This window comes from Choloepus didactylus, chromosome 7, assembly GCF_015220235.1.
Source record: "Choloepus didactylus isolate mChoDid1 chromosome 7, mChoDid1.pri, whole genome shotgun sequence".
Lineage (NCBI taxonomy): Eukaryota > Metazoa > Chordata > Mammalia > Pilosa > Megalonychidae > Choloepus > Choloepus didactylus.
Genome location: NC_051313.1, coordinates 20,996,873 through 21,017,504, shown reverse-complemented (window position 1 = coordinate 21,017,504; position 20,632 = coordinate 20,996,873). Strand labels below are relative to the sequence as shown.

Sequence of the window (20,632 nt, the reverse complement as noted above, 5' to 3'; positions counted from 1 at the left end):
AGGAGTCATGTCCCACATTGCCAGGGAGATTTATACCCCTGGGAGTCATGTCCCATGTAGGGGGAAGGGCAGTGTTTACCTGCAGAGTTGGTTTAGAGAGAGACCACTTCTGAGTAACAAAAGAAGTTCCCTGGGGATGATTCTTAGGCACAATTATAAGTAGGCTTAGCTTCTCCCTTGCAGGAATTAGTTTCATAAGGGCAAGCCCCAAGATGGAGGGCTTGGCCTATTAAATTGGTAGTCCTTAATGCTTGCAAGAATATTAGAAATTCCCCAGGTGGGGAAGTTTATTTCCACGTTCTTCCCTAGTCCCTCAAGGGGGCTTTGCAAATATTTTTTTATTCTCTTCCCAAAATACTCTGGGATGAATTGGTGCATCACGCTAACCTGTACAAACCAACCAGTTCTCACTCCCTATTCAAGGTTCCATGTAATTATGGTGTTTGAATAAACTGACCCTACAAGTTAAATTAGATAGGTACTACAGAAAATATAAATTTTGCAGCAAATAAACGTCTCTTCCTTTGGTCTCACATAGGAGTTTAAGTTTTAAAACACCACCAATATCATCCTTTACCTTTTAGTCTGATTTGCCTTAGTCCTAACCAGATCAGCTTCATTCTTATCTCTGATTGAAGTCTGATCTCTCTTTTTCAGTTTTTTTTAACAGTTGCTGTATGGGGTAATACTGACTTTTATAGCTGAAGAACTCTAGCTCTGTGTCTCAGGTGTCACACAGATACCTGAAATTCCAGGGAATGACCAGGTTGTACCCAGTGATCCCAGCATCTCAGAATTTAGAAATAAAATAACCATAACAACTCAGGAATAGATGTGACTGCTCTAAGAGCTTACAATCCAGGAACCTTTACATTATTCCCCTGATAATGATGCTCTTGAATTCATTTCTCAGAGTTTGCACATTATATTTAGTCCATATTAGTGAGGCATTATAATACAGACTTTTTCTTTCTGGCTTATTTCACTTAACATATTGTCCTCAAGGTTCATTCATCTATTTGCATGCCTCACAACTTAATTCCTTCTTGCAGCCACTCAATATTCCATTGTATGCTTACACCACAGTTTGCCCTTCCTTTCATCAGTTGATGTATGCTTAAGTCACCTCCATCCATTGCAGATTGTGAATACTGCTGCCATAAATACCCATGTGCATATGTCCATTTATGTCCCTGTTCTCAGTTCTTCAAAGTATATACCTAATAATGGGTTTCAGGATCATTTGGTGTTCCAGTTTGCTAATGCTGCCAGGATGCAAAATACCAGAAATGGATTGGCTTTTATAAAAGGGGGCTTATTTGGTTACACAGTTATAGTTTTAAGGACATATAGTGTCCAAGGTAACATATCAACAATCAGGTACCTTCACTGGAGGATGGCCAGTGGCATCCAGAAAACTTCTGTTAGCTGGGAAGGCACATGGCTGGTTTCTGCTCTGGAGTTCTGGTTTCAAAATTGCTTTCTCCCAGAATGTTCCTCCCTAGGCTTCAGCTCCTCTGGAGGTGTTTGTCCTCTCTTAGCTTCTCTGGAGGAAAAGTCTGCTTTCAAAGGCAGTCTGCAAAATGTCTCCATAAGCTGAAGCTCCTCTGTCAGCTCCTGAGCATTCTTCAAAGTGTCCCTCTTGGCTGTAGCAAACTTTCTCCTTCTGTCTGAGCGTATATAGTGCTCCAATAAACTAATCAAGGCCCATGCTGAATAGGCAGGGCCACATTTCCATAGAAATTATCCAATGAAAGATCTCACCCACAGTTGAGTGATCACATCTCCACAGAAACATCCAATCAAAAGTCTCCAACTCAATCAACACCAATATGTTTCCTGCCCATACAAGACTGCATCAAAGAACATGGCTTTTTCTGGGGGACATAATATATACAAACCAGTACATATGGCAACCCTATACTTGGCCTCCTGTGGAAACACCACACTGCCCTACAGTTGGGCTGCACCATTCTACTTCCCTACCAACAGTGAATAGGTACATCCCTCTCTTCACATTTTCTCCATCACTTGTATCTTTCTGTTTATTTTTTAAATAGTTTTATTTAGTCACCATACAATCCATACTAAGTAAACAATCAGTGGTTCCTGGTATAATCACATACTTATGCATTCACCACCACAATCTATATGAGGATACTTCCATTTCTCCTGCAAAGAAAGAAGAGGAAAAAAATGAGGAATAAAAAATAAAATGAAAAGGAGAAACACCAAGACCACCAAGAATCCCATACCCTTTCTTATATCCCCCTTATTTACCTTTTATATTGACTTTGTTACATTTCATGGAGGTATATTATGATGTTACTGTTAATCAAAGACTCTCATTTACCTTGATTGTATTTTTCCGTATGCCATCCCATTTTAACACCTCGCAATGTTGACATTAATTTGTCCTCCTTTATGTAAAAACATTCTTACATTTGTACATTTAATCACCATCATTGTCCACTCTATGTTTTGCTAGATTATACAGTCCCAGTCCTTATCTTCTGTTTTCCTTCTGGTGTCATACATGCCCCTAGCCTTCCTCTTCCAACCCTACTCACACTCAACTTTGTTCATACACAATTGTGCTACCATCTACCATTTTGCCTTTTGAATTTTATATGTCCTATCTTATTTTATCTCCCCCCTCTCTTTTTACCCTTACTGATAGTCTTCATTTCTATACTCTTCTCCGAAACTATTGCTCCTGTCTTTTCCTACTTGCCTGTAGTGCTCCCTTTAGTATTTCTTGTAGAGCAGATCTCTTGTTCACAAATTATCTTAGTATCTGTTTGTCTGAAATTATTTTAAACTCTACCTAATTTTTGAAAGACAATTTTGCCAGATATAGATTTCTTGGTTGGCAGTTTTGCTCTCTCAGTATCTTAAATATAGCAAACCACTGCCTTCTCACCTCTGTGGTTTCTGCTGAGAAATCTGCACATAGTCTTCCCTTGTATGTAATGGATTGCTTTTCCCTTGCTGCTTTCAGAATTCTCTCTTTGTTTTTGACATTGGACGATCTGATTAGTAAGTGTCTTGTAGGTTTACTTGGGCTATTCTGTTTGGGGTATACTGCAGTTCTTGTATCTGTAATTTTATGCCTTTCATAAGATATGGGAAATTTTCAGTGATTATTTCATCCTTTATTCTTTTAGCCTCCTTTCCCTTCTCTTCTCCTTCTGGGACACCCATGACATTTACATTTACATTCATGTGCTTCATGTTGTCATTCAATTCCCTTGAGACCCTACTTATATTTTTCCATTCTTTTCCTTATATGTTCTTTTGTGTGTAGGATGTCAGATGTACTGTCCTCCAGTTCATGGATCTTTCCTTTTGCCTCTTCAAATCTGCTGTTATAAGTCTCCACTGTGTTCTTCATTTCTTCTATTGTGCCTTTCATTCCCATAAATTTTGCCAATTGGTTTTTCAAACTTTTGAGTTCTTCCTTATGTTTGCCCAAATTCTTTATATCTTTCATCACTTTTGCCGTATCTTCCCTCAATTCCTTAATTGATTTCTGAATTGATTTAGCACATTGTTATAACATCTTTAATTAGTTTTTTCAACTCCAGTATCTCATTTGAAGTGTTAGTTTGTTCCTTTGACTTTGCCGTATCTTCATTTTTCCTAGTTGAACTTGTAATTTTTTGTTGGTGTCTTGGCATGTGATTTCCTCGATTAGTTTATTTTAGAGGTCATTTTCACTTTTACCTAGGGTTTTTTTGTTGGTTAACTTTGTTCTCTATCTGTTCTTTGTCATTCAGTTCAACTTATTCTAGATGTCTAGCATAGCTTCTGTTTAACTGATCAGTATTTTTCAGCTCTTGTTATTCTGGTTCTTGTGCTGCCTATATGAAACCTTTTTTTTTTTTTTTTTGAGAAGGGTCTACCCAGATATGATCAACTCCAGAAAGATTTTCCCAGACCAGACAGGCCAGGTCTCAGGAGGAGGGTGTAATCAGTATCAAGTTTCCCTAGGGATGAGACCCAGCAGATTGTCAGACTTTTCTGTGAGGCCTCTAAGTGCTGTGCTTTTCCTATCCTGTCCAGCAGGTGGTGCTTGTCAGCCCACAGCTCCCCACCAGTATAAAAAGGCATGGTGCCTTTAATTCATAGCAGACTCTGCCCCTGCCAGGGACTGAGAGTGTCAGAAGCAAAGTATTTTAGTTTGCTAATGCTGCCAGAATGCAAAACACCAGAAATAGATTGGCTTTTATAAAAGGGGGTTTATTTGGTTACACAGTTACAGTCTTAAGGCCATAGAGTGTCTGAGATAAGTCATCAAAAATCAGGTACCTTCACTGGAGGATGGCCAATGGCTTCCAGAAAACCTCTGTTAGCTGGGAAGGGACATAGCTGGCATCTGCTCCAAAGTTCTGTCTTCAAAATGGCTTTCTCCCAGGACGTTCCTCTCTCGGCTTCAGCTTCTCTCCAAAATGTCACTCTCAGTTGCTCTTGGGGCATTTTTCCTCTTAGCTTCTCTGGAGTATGAGTCTGCTTTCAAAGGCCATCTCCAAAATGTCTCTGTAAACTGCAGTTCCTCTCTCAGCTCCTGTGCATTCTTCAAAGTGTCCCTCTTGGCTGTAGCTCCTCTTCAAAAAATCACTCACAGCTGCACTGAGTTCCCTCTGCCCATCGGCTCATTTATATAGCTCCACTGATCAAGGCCCACCCTGAATGGATGGGGTCATGCCTCCATGGAAATATCTAATCAGAGTTATCACTTACAGTTGGGTGGGGCACATTCCATGGAAACACTCAAAGAATTCCAATCTAATCAGCACTAAAATGTCTGCCCCACAATACTGCATCAAAGATAATGGCATTTGGGGGACATAATACATTCAAACTGGCACACCAAGCTTAAGTCGTTTCTGTTGCTTTTGTTTGTTTTTTTTTCCCCAGCCCCTGAGGTCTGAATTTTCTGAAGGAGGGCTGCCACTTGAGCTGGGCCATGATCCCACTTTTCTTGGGGAGGATATACCCTTTAGGGAATTATCTCTTTCACATGATTCCTTACTTGTCTCTCAGACCTATCTTTTTTTTTAATAATTCAGTTTTATTGAGATGTATTCACATACCACGCAGTCATACAAAGCGTGCGATCAATTGTTCGCAGTACCACCATATAGTTGTGCATCCATCATCAAAATTAGTGTTTTAAAATTTTCATTACCACAAACACAAAAGTAGTAAGAATAATAATTAAAGTGAAAAAGAACACTGGGTGTTTTTTTTGTTTCTTTGTTTACTCCCCCCCCCCCGCCCCGTTTTTCTACTCATCCATCCGTATACTGGACAAAGGGGAGTGTGATCCACGTGGCTTTCCCAATCACATTGTTACCCCTCATAAGCTACATTGTTATACAATCATCTTCAAGATTCAAGGGTTCTGGGTTGTAGTTTGATAGTTTCAGTTATTTATTGCTAGCTGTACCAAGTCATTAGAACCTAAAAAGGTTATCTATATTGTGCATAAGAGTGCCCACCAGAGTGACCTCTAGGCCCTTTTTGGAATCTCTCAGCCACTGAAGCTTATTTCTTTTCATTTCACATCCCCCTTTTGGTCAAGAAGATGTTCTCCATCCCATGATGCCAGGTCTCAGACCTATCTTAACTCCACCCTTGCCTGGGTAAGTACTGACAATTGAAAATATGTGAGGCTTTCTCTAATGAGCTACTTACAATAGTTTTAAAAAGAGAGAAAAAAATCCCCTTTTCAGAGCCAGTTCCGAGACCCCCAGTTTCTCCAATCTAGATCCAGAGTTGGTACCTGGCTCTTTGTGTCCGTTTTTGTGTGGCACAACCCTTTTCTGGTATTCTGAGCTCAGCTGACTCCAAAAGCATCTTTTTTTGTTCATTTATTTTGTATTGTATTTCCATCAGCTCTGCCTCCTCTCTGTAAAGAGAGACCTCGGGGTTTCTTTCCTGCTTGTTCTGGGTTTATCTGTGCTTGTGGCTTGTATTCAGTAGTCCAGATTTGTTAATTAAAACCATGATTGGAACCTGGTTGAGCTACCTCCCCTTGCTCCCAGCAGAGACCACTTCTTTTTTCCAGAGGGGAGTGTTCCCGCTCAGACTTCTCTGCCAGTGGGGGAGCGGCACCCACTCTGCATTTTGGGGGCATAACTTGTAGTTCTGTCCTGTGGTCTTGGCCCTTTCATCCATTCCACTGGTGTACAATGTGTGTCCAGTCACAGATGTCCCCCAAACAGTTGTTCCAGACTATTTACCAATTGTTCCTCACTGTTTACTAGCTGCTTTAGAGGACTAACTAAATTCCATATCTACCTATGCCCCCATCTCAGTTCTTGCTTTTAATAGCTCCAACTGAATGAATGAAGAGACTCCCCACATTGAGGAGGGCAAGTTCCTTTGTTGATTTTTAGATGCAATCAGCCTGAAATGTAATCAATTAATTATAGGTACTAATTTATAATCCATCTACAAAATACCCTCACAGTAACAATCAAGCCATTGCTTGTTTAACCAAACAACTTGACACCATAACCTAGCCAGGTTGATATATGAACTTAACCATTACAGCCCACCACTTGTCAACTTGGCACCCATCTCCTTAAATCATATTTAATCTACAAATAAAGACAATAACACAGTTATGCTTTTATCTACCATGATATAACTGTTCTGCCTACAACCCAAAACATACTAACCATTTCCCCAGAAGAGGCTGCAAGTCCTTGGGTTATATTCACTCTTATCCTTGATATCATGTAGCTTAACTACCTTGACATAAAGTTAATACAACTTATGTTATATGGTGATAGGATAATAGAGGGAAGAAAGTTTTTCCATAAAGGATCATTAGGGGTAATAGTAATACCACTACACTTTCCATCCCTTGATTCTTGGGCCACTCACAACAGAATAGATGGATCTTTAAATTATATACCAACCCATAAGCTGGCATTTTAGGTTGATTATTTTAACCATCATCTCATTTCTATTCCTATAATATTGAGGATAATTAAGGCTGATTAGAACGATTGGAGCTCTATTATCTCCAAATATTATATTCATGTTTCACCAACCAAATTATAATAATTAAGCAATTATTTAAAAATTTTAAATATAATAGTATTGGTACTCTTTTTTTAAAAAAATAAAAAGGTTCTATCATTTAGAGAGACATGCTGAAATATTTATGCATGAAATGATACTTATGGGATTTTATTTGAAATCATATGGGAGAAAGTTAAGTGTGTGGAAGTAAGGATGAAACAAAAAGTGACTAAGAGTTGACATTGGTGAACATGGATGATGATACATAGGATTCATTATACTATTGTGTTTACTTTTGTATTTTCCATAATAAAAAGTAAAAGGAAGAATTAATAAGAAAATGCATAATAATTCCTTCCTTTACAAATTTCCCTCAGTTCCTCTCAAGGTGAAATATTGTGACATCTATCTGTTCCATGGTTGATCTGCTGTGCATTTGGAGTTTTATGATAATCCAGAATTTTCTGCTCTCACTGGAATTTGTATTTGCTTGTTACTCTAGTAGGTAGACTCAATATTACATTCTCTCTGCACCCCCATGTCCATCTTAATCTAAAGTGACAAATAAAATGGTGAAATGATGATTTTCATACTTTTAACATTATCTGTTATTTACAGCTATTACATTTATCAAAATACCTCCTAATGCAATTTTTCAGAATATCTTTATTTCACAAAAAAATCGTTATATTATTTTGCTGATAGTATGGCCATCCAGATAATTATGAATTTGTACACACAATTTTTAGGTTGTCATCAAACTGAAAACACAAAATTAGAATACTCTCATTGGTAATTTCTGTAGTTTTGTACTGGATACCTAATGCACTTGGCCCCACACTGCCTCCTAGGCTGGGACCACTGACCCAGTGCAGAGCTCCAGTTACCATATCACTGCCTCATCTCCAAATATCACCACCCTGGCACTCTCCCTCCCCAGCCCTGCCCCCATGCAGGGGCAAGGCCCATCTTCAGCCCAGCTTTCCTTTGTTTGCTGAGGAACCACAGCAACCCTAGGATCTAGGTCCCACCCAATTGGACCTCTGGCTTCTCCGGCCTTCACAGTGGCTGCTTGGAGTGACTGAGTGACATAGTCTGGAGGGAGAGGAGAACTATTGCTCTGTGGAGCAAACTTTGATCTATGAGAGACAAGACACATGAAGGATAAGTTCTTTTCCCTCTCCTCCACCCTTGCCCCCGTCTTACAAGATGCAATGATTTCTTATGGCCCCTCTGAGGGCATTATGCAAGAGTGTGTTTCCTTGGCCAGCACAGCCAAGCATCACCTTGAATTTGCTTTTCTCCCTTCTCTTTCTCACTTCAATTTTGCTCTCACTCTTGCTGCTCTGTGACTTCACCCCTCTCGATAAGATATGTAAATATCTAAGCTTTACTTCAGGCTCTATTATCTAAAGAGGGAGGCTAAAATATTCCCCCAAGAACATGTGCCTTTACTTTCTTGTGTGCATACAACACTCAAAAAGTGAAAAGAGCAAAATCTCAGCTCTTGGGCAAATTACTTAATTTCTTTTAATCTCAGGTGTCTTTGTTTAAATTGGACTAATGCAAAATATTTCACATTATTGTTAAGATCAGTGAGATAATTTATGCAAAACAGGTAACACATAACAGTCATGAATATATTTTAGATAACATCTTTAGTTAAGTTCCAAAGGAATTTGTAAGGGTTTATCATCCAAAATGGGATGCATTTGATAATGGAAAGGATGTACAGTTAATAATTATGCTGGGAAAAACAGCAGTGAATCAAGACCATCCAGGAAACCTAGAATTTATGGCCTTTGTACTTATAAAATCAAAGCACTATGCCAAGCTTCCCATTTGAATTTTACTAGGGTATGGTAAGATTTTTTTTTTTTTTGACTGTTATTATTTTGATGTATTTAATCCCTGTATTTTATAAGCAAATGTATAAATATATTTTGCATAGTTGAGATCATTCATAAACAGTTTTGCATCCTATTCTTTTGCTTTTTTAAAAAAGCAGTTGTAGAGTTACAGGAAAATCATACAGAATGTGCCAAGTTGACTCTCTTGGGGAATTCAACTTCATCTTCATCAGGGTTTCCAGCTTGCAGCCTGCCCCATGGAATTTGGATTTGCCAATCTCCAGGGTTGCATGAGCCAATTCCTGTAATTTATCTCTTAACATTTACATGTGTGTATATTTATATATACATACAATATATATAATTATCCTGTCAGCTCTGTTTCTCTGGAGAACAGGTGCTATGAAACAGCAGTGGGAGAATCCAACCTTGCTCTTTATCTTATTATCTTAAATTTCCAGGCAACCTCTCTTCTGAAACATTAAAGCAATATCATCTCAGACTATCTTTAAGTTATACTCCAGTGAGCCTAGGGAATGGGAATGCCTACAGGAGACCATATATTAACACTACTCTGGAAGAGAAATATGGGAACCAAATAAGCCTGATACATTTTCTCCTGCTCTTTCTGCCAGGATATATATGTATATGTATATATAGATGTAGATGTAGATGTAGATGTAGATGTGTATATATATATTTATATTACTTTAATGGAAAGAATTCTTAATACTCTTACTACTCCTTTTTAATCCTTGAAATGGATATATTTTCCCCCACTCATCCCTTAAGAGAAGCATCTTGAAACACAACACAGAATCTTACAGTAGTACTGCATCTTCCTTGGTTTAGCAGAAAGAACTTTAGTCTAGGAAACAGGTGGTCTAAGTGTAGATAATAATTGCTCTATTACTAATTAGCAGCCAAATATCACTTTATATCAGCAGTTCCCAAACTTTATTTTTGTAATGTATCCCTTTCTTGTATATGTTAAACCCAGGCCACTGACTGAATTGTTCCTTACCCTGCTTTAGCTGTCTGCATGCTGCTTCTGCCTGCAGGGCAAGTTCTGGGAGGATGAGGCAGAGAGGAGTTTGGCACCAATATACAAGCACCCAGTAGTGCATGGGGTTTACTCTGCTCCCTCCAAAGCAGGGCCAGCAACCCACAGTGGGAATGTAGAGGGGCTCCTCACTGCTCCAGGGAAGAGGTGGGGGAAGGGCCAGCAATGGTTCTAGGATCTTCTACCTTTTTTTAAAGCTGCATTTTCTTGATTTAGCATTCGCACATTTCCTGCATCACTTTAACTGATTTCCAGAGTTTTGAGGAAGATGACTTTACCAGATTTGTTCGCTGTTCAAAGTTTCTGTGGGGGCATGGCACTCTAGAACTTCTTTTGCCACCATCTTGGTTGACTGCAAGTCAATTGTGATCATGATGTACTAGTTTTTATATATTGTTAATTCAGTTTTCCAGTACTTCTACAAGGATTTTTAAACTTATGACTGAAGTAGCCTGAAGGTTTCTTTTTTGTTCAGCTTTAGGCAGGGATGGGAGAGCAGAGCTCCACTTCGCCTCCATACCAGCAATGATCCCAAGGCCTTATTTCTTGTTTTCTGTTCTGTTCTTAAAACACAAACCTCTAGATAACCCAATAAGCAAATAATCTGAGGGCTAAATTAACTCACCATTATAAAGCATATAAAGCAGTAACTAGCATATGGGAAGCATTATATATAAATACTTGTTAAATAAATAAATTTATTAGGGTTAGAAGTGGGGAGATGGATCATGCTCTGTCTAAACAGTTTTCAAATATTTGAAAAGTGAGGTAGTTGAAATAGATTTGTTCTACATGCTTTAAGTGAACAGGATTAAGATCAGTCAATTAATCAATACAGCAGTAATTGCTTTCTGGCAATGGAAGTTATAAAGATCCTAAATGTCATCATTTAATTATTTTTTTACAAAGTTTGTTGGTCATATTTATGTAAAATTTTACCCATTTATAAAAACTTCAGCATTATATCATAAATCTTTTAAAATGTTACTAAAAAGTCTTCAAAACGTGTTTATTGGGTCATAATGTGTAAATACCATGATTTATTTAATCATTCCCTTTGGGAAGAATTGATTTCTGCTCTTATGAATAGTGCTTTGGAAAACATCTAGGTTATATTCTTTTAAAATATCTGATAAATTCCTTAGATGGGTTGTTACAGGCATGAAAAGGACATAGATAAGTTTTAAAGACATTTGATATTTGCTTCCAACTCGTTTTCTAGGAAGGTTAGGCCAAATACACTTCTATCAGCTGTATATTATGTTTATCTCACTCCTGAAATTACTTTTCTGAGTGTATTTACTACAATTTAAAAATAGGAGTTCATGTTTGCAATCTGTAATACCTAAATAAACTTCAGGTGTTTATATACATTTGATTTGTCTTATATAGACAGATACTTAGATAAGTGCCAAATCGATGGGCACACACATGTTAGCATTGTACTAACTTGACATGTCCTCCTCTTGCTGCTCTGTTGAATTTTCCCCACAGGTTTTTTGCCTAGAGGAGACTCCATATGGGTTCTATTTGAAAGTTATACGGTTTAGATGCCAACCTCCTTTGGTAGCAATAGCGGTAGAATATAAACGTAAATCCATCTTACAGTCCTTCTCTATTACATTTTCTCTTCTTACAATAGAATATTCCTGATACGTAAGAAATTTTTTATAGGTTGTAGAAAAAAACTGAAGCTGTATTTCCTAGAGTATTTCAGTAAGTTATTTTTAATAAGTAAATCAGAGGTCCAGAATATTTATTGCTACTCATACATATATGCTATGTAACTTTTCCCTTGAGCAAACAGAACTGTACTATGTGATCAAAATATCTCAATAGATCAGAAGTGACTTTTCACTAGTATAATTGGATCAATATCATCCATTTGTACCTTGATGTAAACTTAAGCCAACTCCTTATATTGCACAGGATTTTTTCACTTACAAGTCTTTTTAGGGAGAATAAAAGGCTTCTTCCTCTGTGAAGTTATCAGGAATCTGTCTATAGGTAAGGGAGTTGTTTTGAGTGGCTGACAGCCTTTTATCCCTGAAAGAACATCACAAAGGTGACCACCACCTTCTCATCCAAGTAAAGTTGGCTTTGATCTGATAGCCTCTTGAGTTGAAGCTTACATCGTATTTAGATACACAAGCCATCTGAAATTGGAACTCACTTTCCTTTAGGGTTGAGCTCAGTAACCAATATGATGAAGGACAAGGTGCTTTTTTCTTCACTTCAATTTTCATTTATATTTTAGAAATGCTTCCCTTGGGATTTTTAAAAAATAAATTTCAGGAAAGAAAATGTCATTTACTGGGGAAAAAAAAGCCGTATTTATGGGGGAAAACATGTTCTGTGCCATCTGTCTTTAAATTAATCACCAACTGTTTTTGTCTAGGTGAAATATTTTAAAAGACAGCAAGACACAAACAAAAAATATAACTGCAACCTCCTTTGAAAATTAAGTAAATGAAATATTGCCCTTTATGATCTCAGAAGTGTTAGCCTGAAGTTCAAAGTTCTCTGTTTATCGACCTCGAAGACTTAAACTCTAAGACTTAAACTCTAATAGGCAGCTCTCAACCACTGCACTATGCTGCTGTGTTCTCTCCTTCCTCCTTTCCTAGTTCACAATGGCTTACAATTCCTTCTTCCCTGATGTACTTCTCAGGATGCCACTTTTCTTCACTCTGCCCTGTAAATTCCCTGCACATCCTGTTTCCCGCCCAGAGAAGCCTCCAACCTTTTCACTACCAATTAAAATGCTGCACTGTCTGACTAATGCTGTAACACATTGATATTTTCTTTACTACATATACAAAAATGTATCTCTTTGCCTTGCATATAATATCATATTGGTGTACCATTAGATTCATAATCTGGTTGTTATTTTGTATACTTTTTACTGTTTTTAACTTACCCTCTTAATTGCTTCTATAGATTTTGTAACATATAGTACAAGTCTAAACATAATAGACCCTTAATAAATACTTGTTAAATGGAAATAAATAATTTTAGTTCATTCTAAAAGATGTATGCTTTGAAATGATAACATTTGAAATGCTATCAAGATAGAAGGTTACAAATGGCAAAACAATGACAAAAACAATAAGAAAAAACATTAATTTTCTCTTGGTCCTTGGCAAACTTTTAGAATAATTTATCAAAAAGATGGAATAAAAGATGCTGATGCACACTCTTTGGGTTTAATTTTTCCAAAGGCAGATAAGTATTGTAACATAAGCCCAAAGTTGGAATACTGAGTATGTGGTGTGGGTATAGAGGGGATGGTGAGCAGCGGGAGGAAAGTTCCTTGTTAGCTATAGTGTTTCATATATGTGCCTCAAAAAGGCACAGCAGACCACATTTCCTGTGGGAAACAAGTTTACCATTTGGGTATCTGTCAGCTCTTCAGAGACTGGTTCTGTTTTACAGTCACCTTTGTATATCTGGAGCTAAATTTGGTTCCTGCAAGAAGAAAAGAATTAATTTTGTTTGGACTGAATTGAACTGGTCATTAGTGTTAAGGAATGAAATTTTCCCATACCTAGCACATTAATTTGGGTTTTTAAGACATATCTTGCCTACTTTATAAAAAATACTTGAAACTCTTTAAATATTAAAGAAAATATAGTATAAAAGAAAAAAAAGTGAGAGCAGAACAACACATTTGAAAAGGGTAAATGATATTACTACCAGTCATCTGACTATAGTTTATTATTGCAGTTGGACATGACTTTTTCTTGTACCTAGAGTTTTCTGGCATAAGATTCAAAGAGAATCATCTGAAGTTGCATACCTTCCATGGCCTTATAGACAAAAGCATATAATTCTGAATACAGTGGCAATTTTTCTTTTACATTGAATGTAGGAGGAATTTTTCACCTCAGTCCTTACATAAGGGAAATTAAGCATCATTTTGGTAAAAAATATTTCATGCTAATGTTCAAATGATTTTGGAAGTTAGATTTCAACAATCCTGTATTTTATTCCTCAGTCCTACTAGTTGTATAACTGCCAGATACATGCCTTAACCTCTCTAAGTTTGAGTTTTCTCATATGTAAAATGAGATTGATACCAGTACTTATCTGGTAAAATTGTTTTGAGTCAATATAAGGCATGTAGAAAATGTTCAGTAAATGATAGAAATCGACACTTTTTTTTCCCCTGAGGGCTAATTTTTTTTTTTTTAAACTTGTGATTATATAACCTTATATTTTTAATAACAGTTTTTTGAGATATAATTCATATGTAATACAATCCATCCAGTTAAAGTGTACAATTCAATGGTTTTTGGTATTTTTTCAGATATGTGCAACCATCACCACAATCAATTTTAGGCCATTTCCATCACCTCAAAAAGAAACCCCTTGTCATTTATCTATCACCTATCTATTTCACTGTATCCTCAAAACCTAAGTAGCCACTAGAACATTTTTGTCTTTATGTCAAGTTACATTTCATACAAATGGAATTATATAAATCTAAAGTGTGTATCCTATAGAGAGCATATGGTCTGGTCACATCTTTTTTTTTTTTTTTTTTTTTTTATCTTCATTTTATTGAGATATATTCACATACCACGCAGTCATACAAAACAAATCGCACTTTCGATTGTTCACAGTACCATTACATAGTTGTACATTCATCACCTAAATCAATCCCTGACACCTTCATTAGCACACACACAAAAATAACAAGAATAATAATTAGAGTGAAAAAGAGCAATTGAAGTAAAAAAGAACACTGGGTACCTTTGTCTGTTTGTTTCCTTCCCCTATTTTTCTATTCATCCATCCATAAACTAGACAAAGTGGAGTGTGGTCCTTATGGCTTTCCCAATCCCATTGTCACCCCTCATAAGCTACATTTTTATACAACTTTCTTCAAGATTCATGGGTTCCTGAGGGCTAATTTATGACAGTTGCAGACTAGAGAAATCAGAGGATTTGGAAAATAAGCATGTCCATTAGATTATCACTTTGAAAATAATCTTGTGCTGTGTTGAATCACAGTCAACTCATGGTGATTTCTGTGTTACACTTTAAGTGTTGATATTTCACATTTCTGATCATAAAGTGAGCTGACTGTGAGATTGAGTTTATACCCTCTTAGGGAATTGTACGATCCCAGCATCTTAACCATATAGAGGCTTGAGTCCTCAGGGGGTCCTAGGGGTAGACCAAACATTTCTTCTTAAAAGGATTTTTGACTCTAACTTCAGATTAGTGATCCCAGATGTTTTTACTATCTATTTTAAATATTGATCCCTAGAGGTCTGAAAGTAATTGTCTATTAACTAATTTGAAAATTTTAAGAGACTTAACTAAAATTAGTAGGAGTTCTGCTAAAGCTTTACTTGTAAGAAGGTCTGATTGAAAAGGTAAATTCTTTAGGGATAATAGCTATAATTGGCTTGAAAGTGATATTTCAATCTAAAATTTCATATAATTCTCAACATCACACTCTGAATTTTACCCATCTATTTACCAGAAATAGTATGGTTACGAGTCAAACCGGAGTGACCCTTTCTTCAATTCAATGCAATGGTAAGTGAAAAAATAGATTTTTGAAAACCTACAATACACTTGAACTTTTACATGTATTTTTGCAGTTCTTACACAATCCATGTACAGTGGAGACTCCTGTCTGCAATTCACCAGTGAGGAAACAGGGCCAGAGAGATAGTAATTTGCACAAGGCTACACAATGAGGGTGTGGCAGAGCAGCATGTGAAATGGGCTCTGACTCTAATGCCTGTGTTGGGGAGGTTGTAGTCTAGAGAGGCTGAGCTGTCATTCCTTTCTGCCCCTGGGAGAGGCAGGGTGGCTAGAGAGCATGAGCAGCCTCACCAGTTTTTCTTGGTGACCTTAGAATCATTATAATTTGCTACATATGCTGAGCCACGAAAGTGGCTGGGGACCAGCAATTAAAAATAATGCTACATGATTAAGATGGTCCTCTGGTAAAGATTTAGCCTCTAAATACTATAAGAAATGGTAGAAAATAATCTATGACTACTGTAGTGAGACAATGAATTGACTTCTTTGTATCCAGTTTTCCCTTCTTTCTTAGTAACCAAATCCAGATTTTATTTTGAGTGGCGTGAGGTCCAACTAATAGAGTGTATTTTATTTTTTTTCCCATTCATTCTATGCATGTTTATTGAGTGCCTGCTATTTGCAGACAATGTTTTGGTGTTGGGGATATTTAACAATGGACAAGATCCCCACCTCCTATCTGTATATGTGATTGAGTTGGGTTGAGGCGGGTGGGAAGAAAAAATCAAATAAATAAATAAGTAAACTAAATAGCATATTAGAATGTGATACATGTCATGGAAACAAGTAAGGCATTGAAGGAGGATAGAGAGTGCTGAGAGGGTGTGGAGTGTTAAATAGAAAGGCCTTACTGGAATGAGTGGGAAAGCCACATAGGTGAGATCTCTACAGACAGAGGCAGGTGTGCGTTCAAAGACCTATTGTAGGAGCTTGCCTAGTATGTTTTGGGAACAGCAAGAAAGATGAGTGCACATTGAGCAAGGGTGGGGGGAATACCAGGAGATGAGGTCAGAGAGATGTTGGGACCTGACTGCCTAAGGCCTTATGGGCTTTTACTCAAAACCAGAAACCACTGGAGGATTTTTAGCAGAAGAACAATGTAATCTGACTTCCACTTTCAAAGGATCACTTTGGATGCTGTGTGACAAAATATATCTAGAGAGGGGAAAACTTGGTCCCAAGAAGAACAGTTGGGAGGCTATTTCAAAAATCCAAATAAGAGGTGATGGTGGATTAGGATGGTAGCAGTGAAAGGCATGAGAATGACATTTTGGATAAATTTTGAACATCGCAAAAGGGTTTGCCTTGCATTATATGCAAGATATGAAAGTAAAAGGGGAACCAAGGATGACTCCAGAGTCTTCTGACTTAGCCAGAAACAGAATGGAAATGCCATTATGTGAGAGGTGGGAAACTGACCATATAGCAGACTTTGGAGGTTGTGAAGATCAAGAGTGCAGTTTTGGACACAGTAAATTTGAAATTGTTTGTTAACAAGATACATGAGCCTAGAATTCAGTGGGTATGATCAGGTTAGAGATATAAATTTGGGAGACTATAGCATGTAGATATCATATACCACTATTGTCAAGTGCAGATAAAAAAGCATAAGGATTAAGCTCTGGAGCACTCTAATTTTAAGATTTCAGGAAGTTAAGGAGGAACCAGTAGAAGAACTAAGGAGGAACCATTATGGTAATAGAAAAACCAGGAGAAGGTGGGGATTGAAATTCAAGTGAAGAAAGTTTTTAAGAAAGAGGACATGATCAACTGTATTAAATGCTGCTGGTAAATACATGAACCTAGGACTAGGAAATAATTAACCATTGAGTTTAGCAATGATGAGGTCATGGATAATCATGTCAAAAGCAACTTCAATAGAAAAATGTGGGTGAAAGCCTGATTGGAGTGAGTGCAGGAAAGGGTGCAAAGCAGGCAGGGAAGGGTATTTCTGGGGACAAATGTCCATGGCAGTACTGCATAAGTTACTGAGCCTAAGGCTAGTAAAAAGGAGAGAAAATACAGTCAGGCATTCCTCAAGCCAACCCGGAATCCTCTGAAATAGTCTCAGGTTTGTAACCTGGGGTTACTAGCAGCAAAAGCAGCAAATATCTCTGGCAGAAAGATTCCCCACTTTAGACCTACAGACTCTCAAAGATTAAGATTAAGAAATGAATTCATAATTAAATATCACAACCATATGGGAAAACTGCCATTATGAACAAAAGGCAGAAAAACTTCAAACACAGATTTATATCCTCAAGGATTACAAATACTTAAAAAATGTCAGGAAGAGAATGTTTAAAGAAAAAAGAGGCAATCACAAAAATAGGGAAGCAATAAAAATCTGTCAAGAATAAACAATATTTGGAAAACAAAGATAAGTGAAACTTTTAGAAATGAAAAATATATTTGTTAAAATGAAACCAAATGGACAGTTAAGCGATCAGAAAAGCAACTAATGAAATGAAATACATATCTGAAACAAATTACAGACTACGGGAAAAAGAAGAAAGAAAATATAAAATAGTTGTCAAAAGATATGCAGGATAAAATGAAAATGTCTAACTTACTTCTAGTTGAAGAAAAGAATTGAGAAAATAGAAAGAATGGTGAAGTGGCAATGTTTGAAAAACATGAATCTACAGATCCAGGTAGCAGAATACATTAAAAGCATGCTACAATTTATCAGAATAATTCCGTGCATAGGCAAATCATTGAGAAACTGCATAACACCAAAGGCAAAAAAAATTTTTTTCTTAAAATTAACCAAAATTAACACGATCACAAACGCTTAAATTGTCAAATGGAGTGACACAAAACACCCAGATGTATGCAGCAAAACTATCCAGGAGACCCCAAACTGTCATACCCCATTTCAAAATACCTTTTCTTCACCAGGATGTGTTTGGTTTCAGAATCTTGATGGCTGAATATAGGACAAGTTAGCATAGGAAAGTCTCTGTAAATACCTTCTGTTCTTTAGTGCAACTGCAGTGCATATTGCACATTTATCTACAATGACCAATTTAGACAGAACAAATACACTCTGCTAAAAGTATCCCTAGGTCTGTAATCTATACATACGAGCACTGTATGGGTCTCATATATTTCTTGGCCAGTAAATTCTACCAGTCAGTGTTTCAATGTGTTCTGCTCAGGACCAAGCTTGCATCACGTGTCCCTGTGGAGAGAGGATGGATTAAAGGCTCATTGTTATTGTTTCTATTCTAAACAGCAGAGGAATAACAACAATTGGAATACAGCAGGCTTCTCAACAACAATAGAAGCTGGAAGACAGTATCTTCACATTGTTAAGAGAAAATAACTCTCAATTTAGAATAATATATTTAGCAAAACTTTTAAGAATGAGGGAAAAATAAAAATACTGACAAATAAAAGCAGAGTTTACTACCAACAGCCCTGCATAAAGCATCATTTAAAGGCATAATTCAGAAGAGGGAAGATGATCTCAGATGGTCTGAGATGCAAAAAAATTGTTGAGCAAATAAAATGGTAAATTTCATTATGTTATTTTGTGACTATTATATAAATTAATGTAACATTTTTCAAAAAGTAAAGAAAGGAAGGAAGGGAAACAGACAAAGACTGCTCTGTCATGCCTCTCTTCAAAACGTTACCAGGAAAATCTGAGTATTGCCTGATTCCCGAGGAGGAAAGGCAGTTTCAGTGGCAGGTAATAGACATTTTAGAGGAACTGCAAGAACTAGATTGGATGAGTTATATGATATAGCAGAAATGAGTCTAGAGAGACATGCAGGGGATTGATAATTGGAAGTCTTGTGAGTCATGCTAAGCAGTGTGGATTTTCTGATTTTCCTCTGCCATTACTCTTTCTAATATCCACTTCTATAATTGCACTTACACTAGATTATGATAATTTACTTAAATATCTTCTAGTATGGTGTGAATCCCTCAATGGAAGTATTGTCCAATACCTAACAGTTTCTGGTACATAGTAGTTGCTAAAAGCCTGCTCATTACAATGACTAAATTGTTAGTATTGTGTACGTTTACTTCTCCAAAAAGAGCTAAGTCTTCCTTTTCTATGTGCCCACATAGCCTGTACATACCTCTATTATTACACTTATTTGTTAAAAAAAAAAAGTTGTCTTTGTTAGGCTATTAATCCTTAAGCTATCTATCACAAGACACTTCACTTAAGTTAATAAAGGTTAACTTAATAAACAAATATAAATCTATATGCATTAGTAAATAAACCAAAGGCTATAATGGGCTGAGGTATATAATAAGTACCCTCCAAGGGGGAGAATCAGTGATGTGCTGGAGGTGATGTGTGCCACTCATAAGATGCAATTGATAAATTTTTAGGAATTTTATGAGCTGATCAACATCACATTGGTATGTGGAAATTGGCCATGATAGACGTAAGGAATACAATGGAAACCCACAAATGCTCAAAACCAAGGTGTTTCTTTTCCTCTAAAAAGCCAATTGTAAACCACTTACCAACATGTCATGATCAGAATACTCATCCTTAGTTTAAACGTATTATATCTCGGAGGGAAGAAAAAATTGCAAATAGTTGAGGCAGGACCCAGCTGCTCTACAGCTGTTTTAATGCAGATCTAGTTCACTCAAGAGGCAATAACCCCCCTCATTCCTTCCAGCCAAGCCCAGGATGTGAGATGACTGATTTCTAATGCTTTGGAAAACTGCTTTAGCTATGCCAGGACCTCACCATCAGATGACTGACTTTCCACTCACTGAGAGGTTCAAATGGAGAATCCTTTCTCTCTCACACACAGAGTCAGCTGTTTGTGGTTCTTTATGAGTTACTTTATGTTTATTTTTAGTCAGTCTACACTTCATTTTCTGCATTTTTCATGATTGAAACTCAGTTTTTGAATGAAGTTATGGTCTTATGCTCATGATGTGGGTTTGGAATGAATTTAGCCCTTCAGAAAAAAGGAATTAGCTTAGGTTGAAGTTCTAGTAGAGAAGAAAATTGTAAGGGAATAGAAATGTAAGCCCTTCAATAACTACAAAGAAAATAGTATTAGTAGTTATATTGTGGCAATATAAAATGAGCTTAGCCCATTTTGCCCTATTAACTGTGGTAAGGATAGTAAGAAGT

The 20,632-nt window shown here is 36.9% G+C and overlaps 1 long non-coding RNA gene across 1 annotated transcript; it reads right to left on the bottom strand.

Annotated features, from left to right (window-relative positions):
• Positions 1–2,120: 2,120 nt before the first annotated feature.
• On the bottom strand, positions 2,121–18,676 carry LOC119539943. The gene is made up of 3 exons (XR_005217978.1): positions 18,401–18,676; positions 13,341–13,419; positions 2,121–2,172 (listed from the first exon to the last, which is right to left on the bottom strand). It is a non-coding gene; the product is annotated as an uncharacterized LOC119539943 (long non-coding RNA).
• Positions 18,677–20,632: the final 1,956 nt, after the last annotated feature.